We start from the raw sequence: 9,465 nt of genomic DNA on the forward strand, positions 1-9,465 counted from the left end.
AACTTACGGGGAGCCTCAAAAATCAGAACTGGTTTGGGGCTCTCTTGGCCTGTGAGAGTCCCTGCTGTGTGAGGTGCGTGTGTGGGTTTGCAAGTACGCACATGCGTAGGGATGTGAGCACACGTGGGTGGGTGAGGCTGACACCCACTTGCTGAGTGAGTGAGTGAGTTCAGCCCCCTCTAAGCCCTCATGAGGCCAGCACTTTTCCCCAGGGTCAGGGGTTATCTTGAGGCTAAGGAAGGGCAGCCACCAGCCCCAGGGCAAACTTGGGGACCAAGAACTCTGTCATCTAAGGCTTGGACACGCTCGGGCCAAGCGGCGTCCCCTGGTTAGCAGTGGGAGTGTGGGTGGCGGAAGCCGGGGTGATTCCCAGAGCAGAGTGAGGCAAGACAGGTGTCCTGGGGCCCCGTGGCTCCTTTCTTCCTCTTCAAGCATGAGTTACCTCCTGTCTAACCATTCTTCCTCCCCTGCCCAGTGCCTGGAGGCCTCAACTGTCAGCACCCCACCACCCATTGAACAGAGGGAAAAACTGAGGCCTGGAAAGAGCAGAGCTGCCCAGACCCCACAGCAAGGTAGCAGCAGTCAGGACTGAGCTCTAGCCTATGCTCTATTCTCTGCACCACTGCCTGCTGTAGGAGGGGGTCACTGTAGGTGGGGTGTCCAGGCCCAGCAGACCGAGCAGATGAGGTCCTAGAGTGCCCTCCTGCCTGTGTGGGTCACATACAAGATCCAGGAGGCCACCAGAGGCCACCAGGAGGGCACCAGAAACAGAGCACAGTTAGGAGGCTGGACCTGGGTTCTAATTCCAACTCTGCCATGGACCCTGTCAGAGTGACCCTGGACAGCTCCCTGACCCTCCGAGGACCTCGGTTTCTCCATCTGTGAATTAAACGAGATGAACTACAGCAGTGGCTTTCACAGAACGTTTGAAAGCAGAAACCACCAAGCAGCTACAAGAGCTGCTGCCTGGTCGATGCAAGGAAGGCAACAGATCTCCATACACTCGGCCACACGTCTGCCCCCCACCAAGCAGCTCACCAAAGAAGGTCCCACCCAATCACGTAACCAAGGGTAGGAGATTGGGCTTCAGCACATAACCAGGGTACAGTTCTAGCTGGGCCACTTATTAGCTGCATGGTCCCAGGCAAAGCTCTCTCAGCCTCAGCTTGCTCCTCTGTAAAATGGGGTTAACAATAACAACCTCCTAGGGCTGTGTGAGACTAAATGAGATAATTTGCATTCAGTGCTTGGCACACTATGAACGTATTAAAACTTCGAGCAATAGTGGCTGTTATTACTAATCACCCCCAGATGAGAACCTGCTGGCTTCACCAACCGTTGTATGTGTTCTGTCCCCCAGAGTCAAGGCATTTTGGCAGCTGCTACCCCAAATTCCTCAGCCAGCCCATCTCTGCAGCTGCCCCGGAACAGCGGGGCATGCAGAGGCTGCTTCGGGGCCGGCCTGGGCCCCGGGGAGGGGAAGCGCAGGGCTCCCTATAATCAGGCCAGGCCATGGAGGTCTGTTTCATCTGGATGACCAAGCCCCTGGCAAGCTATCATTAGCTCCCCTGCCCTGCCCTGCCCTGGGCCCTGACCTGGCCATGGAAGCCTCAGAGAGAGGGCAGCAGGTATTTAGCCAAAGCCTTTCATTCCCATGGGGCCCTCTCCAGGCTGCCTGGCGACACAAGCAGGAGGAAAAGTCTGCCTGTAGCTAGAGCCCCCACCCCTCCAGGCAGCAATTAGCCCCAGGCAGGACAGAAATTTGGCACTGAGAATCCTGCAACATTGGAGTTGAAGGAAACTCAAACCCACCTAGTGTATATCACACAACAGAATATTATCCAGTCTTAAAAAGGAAGGAAATTCTGATACAGGCTACAATATGGATGAACCTTGAGGATATTGTGCTAAATGAAATAAATTAGGCACAAAGGGCAAATACTGTATGATTCCACTTAGATGAGGGGCCTAGAGCAGTCAAAGTCACAGAGGCAGAAAACAGAATGGGGGTTTCCAGGGGCTGGGGAGAGAGTGCAATGAAGAGTTATTAAAAACAGTGGGGGAGGGTATAGCTCAGTGGTAGAGCACCTGCTTAGCATGCAGGAGGTCCTGGGTTCAATCCCCTGTTCCTCCATTAAAATAAATAAACAAATTAATTACCTCCCCCTGCCCCTAAAAAAACAATTCCCAGGAAATAAAAATAGAGTCTGGGTGATTAAAAAAAAGAGTTATTAAAAAAACAAAAAAGCACATCAAATGTGTCCTCTCCTTCAACGTGGGGAAACTGAAGGCTGAGACAGGGGAAGGGATGCATAAGTGTGCACAATGCGTGAGGGCTAAGAGATGCTCTACGACTGGCTGCGTCTTTCCCAAGTAAACCCCACTGCACCCCCCAGGCTGCTCCAGCAGCTGCATCCGCCTCCTAATCCGGACTCCAGCTTCCCGCTGATTCTTTGACACACCTCCCAGTGCAATTTTTTCCATCCTTTTAAAAAATAACTGTATTCCTTTACTCTGGGTTTTGTTTCTCCCAGTTATAAAAATATACCTGTTTCACAAGAGCAGGGAAGTCATCTGCCTGATTCACCCCAGTGTCCCATCTCCCAGATTTGCATCTGGCAGGGCACGACACAGATTGAATATATTAATTTTAAGAAATTAGGAAAAGACAGAAATGCTTTTAAAAAGTAAAAGGATGATGTCACTTATATGTGGAATCTAAAAGAAATGACACAATTTACAAAACAGAACTTGCTTACAAAACAAATTTGTGGTTACCAGAGGGGAGAGGGGGTGGGGGAAGGGATAAATTAGGAGTTTGGGATTAGCAGATACAAACTACTATATACAAAATAGATAAACAACAAATAACATTCCATTATATGAATATAGCACTTAAAAATTTCTATTTGTACATCAGTTGATAGGCATTCAGGTTGCATCCACTTTGGGGCTATAATGAATAATGAAATGCTGTTACAAACATTGATACACTACTTTTTGTGTGGACCGTTTTTACTTCTCTTGAGCATGCACCTAGGAGTTGCCTTTCCAGGGTCATATGGTGACCACTGTTTAGCATTTTGAAAACTGCCAAACTGTCTTCCAAAGTTGCTGCACCCTGTTACATTCCCGCCAACAATGGGTGAGGGCTCCAGTTTCTTCACATCCTTGTCAACATTTGTCATCGTATTTTTTTATTTTGACCATCTTAATGGTGTGAAGAGCCATGTTTGTTTCAACAGAAAAATATGGTTTGAAATTACTTATCATCAAATAAAATCAACCCCCCTGGAATGCACCCCATGTCAGTCACATGGCTTGGAGACCCCAACACACCTCTCAGGACCTGTGAGAACAAGGGAATCAGCCTGATCTGTGTGGATTAAAGTCATTTCCAAAAGTTTTGATTTGTAAACAATGTTTTTCAATAACAACAAAAAAATTACTTTTGATTTATTTGACTACTAGTGAAGTGGAACTTTTTTCATTTGTATTTTTATTTTTTGTATTATTTATACATACTATTATTTATATGTTTCATATATTTATTATTTGTATTTCTTATTTGGTGCCAGAAAGCTCTTTTAAATTAATTAATTACTTAATTTTTAAAATGGGGGTACTGGGGATTGAACCCAGGACCTCGTGCATGCTAACCATGTGCTCTACCACTGAGCTCTTCCCCACCTCTGAGAATGATCGTTTTAGAAGGAGAATCTCATTACACCCTTGTTTAGAACTCTGAGTGGTTCTACACTGACTATGGAATAAAGACTCAACTCCCTTACTTGGCCCACAAGGCCCTGTACCTTCTGGCCCTACCTGCTCCTCTGTCCCCTTTTCTCACCATCGCCTGGAAAAGTTGCAGTTTCCCAGAAGAGTCTTTGCATCTCTTTCCTCTGGCCTTTGGCAATTTGTGGACATCACCTCCTCCAGTATGACTCCCAGGTTCATCGGCCACCACATATGTCTGATGGAACCACTTGCGTACTGGGCCAGCTTCCTGGGCGTACGGCCTCTGCAGAAAGACCCATAATCAGCAAGCACCCCTTGACTGGTTTACTGTTCTGCTGTCACCGCTTTGAAATTCTTAATAATTTTTTTTAACAAGGAGTCTCACATTTTTATTTTGCATTGGAACCCATCCATTATGTAACCAGTCCTGCTTTTTTATCTTCAGCCACTTACACAAGTTAATACGCCCCTTGACCTCAGGGTCTGTCCTACCCACTCTGTGCCCTCAGTGACTGGCAGAAGCCTGATGAATGAGTGCCCAAAATGTATGAGCAGAATGAATGAATGGGAGGGAGGGAAGGAAGGAAGGAAAGAAGGAAAGAAGAAAGGAAGGAAGGAAAAAAGAAAAGAAAGATAGAAAGAAAGAAAGATAGAAAGAAAGAAAGAAAGAAAGAAAGAAAGAAAGAAAGAAAGAAAGAAAGAAAGAAAGAAAGAAAGAGAGAGAGAAAGAAAGAAAGAAGAAAGAAAGAAAGAAAGAAAGAAAGAAAGAGAAGGAGAGAGAGAGAGAGAGAGAGAAAGAAAGAAAGAAAGAAAGAAAGAAAGAAAGAAAGAAAGAAAGAAAGGAAGAAAGGAAGGAAGGAAGGAAGAAAGGAAGGAAGAAAGGAAGGAAGGAAGGAAGGAAGAAAGGAAGGAAGAAAGGAAGGAAGGAAGGGAACAAAAGAAAAGAAAGAAAACAAAAGAAAAGAAAAGAAAAAGAGAGAAAAGAAAAAGGAAGGAAGGAGTTCACCTGTTATACCTTGAAGAATAAGGAAGGCGGAATTTTCAGTGTAAACAGAAGTTGAAAGAACATTCCAAGCGTGGGCAAAGGCACCCATGGGTGAAAATTCCCCATGGGCAGGACCCAGAGGCCCTGGGAAACAGGGTTGCACTGGCCTCAGCTGAACCACCAGCATCCGGGGGAAGTAGGAGGGGTGGAGGCAACACCTAGTCTCTGAAAGGAGATCTTTCCTCGGCTGGGGGCAGGGAGAAAGCCCTAGAATCCAGAGATGGGGTGCTAATTAGTGCTCCCGGAGGGGCCTCTCTTGTCCTTGGGGGTGGAAGAAGTCAGGCCAGGAAGTTGAAGGGAGCCAGTAGGGACAGCTTGGCTCAAGTTCAGGCCATCAGGGCTGGGTGATCTTAATAACTACAATCAAAATGCCTTCACCACCACTGGGACAGACCTCGGAGCTCTGAATCAGTGGTCAGCATCTCCTGCCTGGTGCCGTATCAGTCAAAAAGGCTTCTCTGGGCCCCAGGCCCTTCACTCCAGCCCACCCTTGGCCCCCTTCCCTTTGGCAGCTAGATAGTCCTCAGTGTCCCAGGACCCATGAGAGGTTAGAAGAGGCCCCAGCTGTGGGTGCCCCAGCTGCAGGCAAGGGCAGCAGGTAATGACACCTTGGGGTTTATGGGCGTAGGGCTTGGCCCTGCCAAGCTCAAGGGAAGAGGACCAGATAGCTGCAAACCCCCCGATGGAGTTTAATATTGCCCATCTGGGCACATCTACCCCTCCCCTCCCCTACTAGCACTGTCTCTCCTTCACACCTGACTTCCCAGCCACAGTGGCTTTCTTTCCAGCCCTTGATAAATCAAGTTCATTCTTGTCTCAGGGCCGTTGCATTTGCTGTTCTCTCTGTCTCCGACGTTTGTCCCCAGATCCAGGCATGGCTGCTTCTTATCACTAGGCGGGTCTTACCTCAAACACCACCTTCTCACTCAGGAAACGCTGGAAGGGTCCTCCGCTGGACGCAGAATGAGCCCTTCTCTACCTCGTGACCTTGTTGAATTTTCAGACTGCCTGGTTCTTCCTGGCTCAGAATCCTACCCCTATTATCTACTAGCTAGGGCAAGGTTACTGAACTTCTCTGTGCCTCTATTTCCTCATCTGTAAAATGGGGATAACAGCAGCACTTATGTCATGATTCTTTCGAAGGAGTAAATGAGATGATACAGGCACATAGTAGGGCTTCAAAAATGGTAACCATGGTGACCATCACTGTCTGTGAGCTGCCGCTCCCCTTGAGAGAAGAGACTGTGTCTGATTGCTCAGAGCTGCAACCCCAGGGCCTAGAACAGTGCTTGGTACATAAAAGACGCTCCAGAAATTTGTATTGATGTAATTGATCTGTTTATTCTCTCTGAATATTTATATTTTGCCCTTTTCCTACTCTCCTGGCACTCCATACAAGCAGAAGGTCTGTTAGGTAGACTAGAGGCTTCCCCAGGCTAGAACAGGAGGAAGGATGGAGAGTGGTGGGAGCAGAGACATCATGGCCCCTGAGAGGGCCCTGCAGGTGGCAGCCAGAGCCCCGAGGGGACCCACCGGAATGACCCCCAAATCACAGTGTGACCTCCAACTCAGCAGAATGATTCCTGCGCCCTCCAATATGACCCAGAAGATGTGGAGAGAGATACTGGCCCCAGAAGGGCCATTCAAAGCAAAAGGGATGGGGAAGGGGGGCGGAGGAGGCAAGGGTAGGCTATGGCTCAGTGGTAGAGTGCCTGCTTAACATGCATGAGGTCCCGGCTTGAAAAACAAACAAATAAATAAAAATAAATAAAGAAATCTAATTATCTCTCCCTCAAATAAATAATGCAATAAAATAATAATAATAATAATAAAAATTTTAAAAATTCTTTAAAAAGCAAAAGGGACAGTGGATGTCACCAAGGTGACCTAAGCAGACACATGGCTGGGAAACACACTAGCCTACTCAAGCCTGAGTTCTACATAAATTCCTCTCCCACCCCAAGTTAGACACAATGCTGGACTGAAGAAAAAGAAAGTTCCACTTCTTACACTCTTGAGTCATGGCCTGGTAATCTTACCTGGCACTCGACTCGGAAGTTCCCTCCTTATCCGACCTCTCTGGGCCTCTGTCTTCTGTGAAGAGGGTTTCACCGGCTCTCCCAGATGCTATGCAGGTTTCAGTCTTGATGTGTTATCTCATTTAATCCTTTCAAAACCCCCTTGAGATAGAACTGCTATAATCTCTGCTTTGCAGACAAGGAAACTGAAGCACCAAGAGTCTGCGCCTGAGTAGCTCGTGTGACTGGAGCCCACCCCGCCTGACCCCAGGCCAGCCCTCTTCTCCACCCACCCAAAGCAGGCAAGCAGAGAGAGCGACAACATTTCCGAAGCCACAAAGACCTGTGTTGATGACAGGGGGCACGGGGGAGGGTGGGGTGCCCTGGACAAAGCAGGGGTGAGGGCTGGGGCACAGCACTGGCCCGTGTGTCTCAGGGAGAGCTGCAGTGTCATGCCAGCCGGGGATGCGGCTCAGCACAGCTTGGTGTGGGGCCAGGCAGGGGGATGGGGGGGTGAAGGGGCGAGGAAGATTAAGGGGACTGGGGAAGCGGGGACCTCGAACGGGCGGAGAAGCCCCGCCCTCAGGCCACGTTCCGCCGCCCAAGGAATGCACCTGATTGGTATCAAGAGGTCCAGGTCAAGTGCCAGCTCTGCCTCTGGCTCTCAGGGTGACCTCGGCAAGTCACTCTCCTGCCAAAGCCTCTGTTTTCCCATCTGGACTAAATACAGAAGAACCGAGGCTGGAGGCTCAGTGAGAGGACCGCCCTCCTAGTCGGGCTCCGTTGTGCCCTCTAGTGGACAAACTGGTGAGTGCCTCCCTCAACTCCCGGGTGAGAACCGGAGGAATCCTCCTTCTTGATCCCTGATCCTGGGTACATGGAGGCGGCACCCGCAAGTCTCATTGCCAGTCCTCAAAGGAAGGGAAAGGAACGGGGGAGATCTGGGTGGGACAGAATTCCCGAACCTTGGCTCTGCCCCTCAATTGCTGTGTGAGTTTGTGCTCATCTTCTGTCTAGGCCTGCTTCTCTACCTCTAAGAAGGGAGCTATTAGATGAACCCCGATCTGGGAGGTGTAAAGCTTGTTTTCTAGCCTATGAATGAGCTGTGTGAGCTCAGGCAAGTCCCTGTCCTTCCCCGAACCTCAGTTTCCCCATCTGCCCAAGTTAATAGGACCAAACAGCCCCAGGACCCCTCTGGCTCTGACATTTAGGGGGCCAAGTGGGAAATATGTATTTAGAGAGATTAAGAGGAGGTGCAAGGGGCCTCAAGGAGAGCTTCCTTGAGGGAAGGACCAGGTCGAAATCATCTCCCAGGGCTTATAGGAAGCCCCATGGCATGGAATATATATTCCGTTTTTTTAACTTAACATATTTACTGAGAAAACCCTCAGGGCCAGACCCTGTACTGGCCACTGGCCACACAGTAGCATACATGACAGACACAGCCTTTGCCCTTGAGGAAAAATTCACAGCCTAGTCAATGGCACTGATTAGTAAACAAACCTTCACATTCTTGTCTGAGTAAATATAACAGGAATATGGACAAGTCATAGCCACAGCAGTGCTGGAAAATGAAATATCAGAAAGGTGACATGTGAGTGGGGCTTTGAAGGATGAGGAGGAGTATAACAGGTACTGCATTCTTTTAAAATTAAACGGTTTTCCCCATCACATTGGCTTGTGCAGAGATCACAATCTTAGTGGAAGTTTTACGGACGAGCAAGTGGTGATGGAGATGGAAAAACCCAGCAAACAAGAAGGGCTGGCTCGGGGGAGGGTATAGCTCAAGTGGTAGAGTACATGCTTAGCATGCATGAGGTCCTGGGTTCAATCCCCACTACCTCCTCTAAAAATAAATAAATAAGCCTAATTACTTCCCTCTCCCCACCAAAAGCAAACAAAAATTAAACTAAAAAAGGAATAAAAGCGAGAAGGGCTGCTTCTCTGGGTGCTGGGTCGAAAATAGGCAACTATAGACTGTGATAAGCTTGGTGAGTCTCAGACACAGAATGGGGTGCAAAGATGGACTGAGGCCAAGGGTCAGGGATGTCTGTTGAGGACTTAATAACTTTTTTAAAAATCTCACATTTTGAAATGACAGGATCAAAATGGCTGTGCCAAACTGGCTGTGTTGATGTGTCTTTGAGTTTAACGAAGTCATTGCTCCAAGTTTCTTCCTCTGCTACAAGTCACAAACCAGCTCAAACCACCCCCAGGGAAAATGTGGCTTCACCACAGTCACTCCAGTCATAGGGCCCCTTTTGTTGACAGTGTCTCATGGGATGCGTTTGGGAGGAGACTAGACCAGCAGTGCGCCAGAACTGCTTCACGCCAACTAGCAGGAACCAGCTGCTAAAGTTCCAGGAATTTCGCAAGCTGGTTGTTGAATGGGCATTATTCAAAATTCAATCGCATAAATTTACAATTAAGAAATATATACATGAAAGTTACTTGTTTATATGAATGTTTATCATTACTTACATCTATAAGAGCAAACAATGGGAATAGACTTAATGCTGAATTCTATCTCTTTGTGGAATTCATTTTCATCCAGAAATATAAATGAATTAGAAAAAAAAATCCCTAGCCATTTGTTGAAGAAGTACACTTGTAATAAATGTTTACTTTTAATATTTAATAGCTATTTATCAAATTGTGTACTAT

The sequence above is a fragment of the Camelus dromedarius genome, chromosome 14, assembly GCF_036321535.1.
Source record: "Camelus dromedarius isolate mCamDro1 chromosome 14, mCamDro1.pat, whole genome shotgun sequence".
Taxonomy (NCBI): Eukaryota; Metazoa; Chordata; class Mammalia; order Artiodactyla; family Camelidae; genus Camelus; species Camelus dromedarius.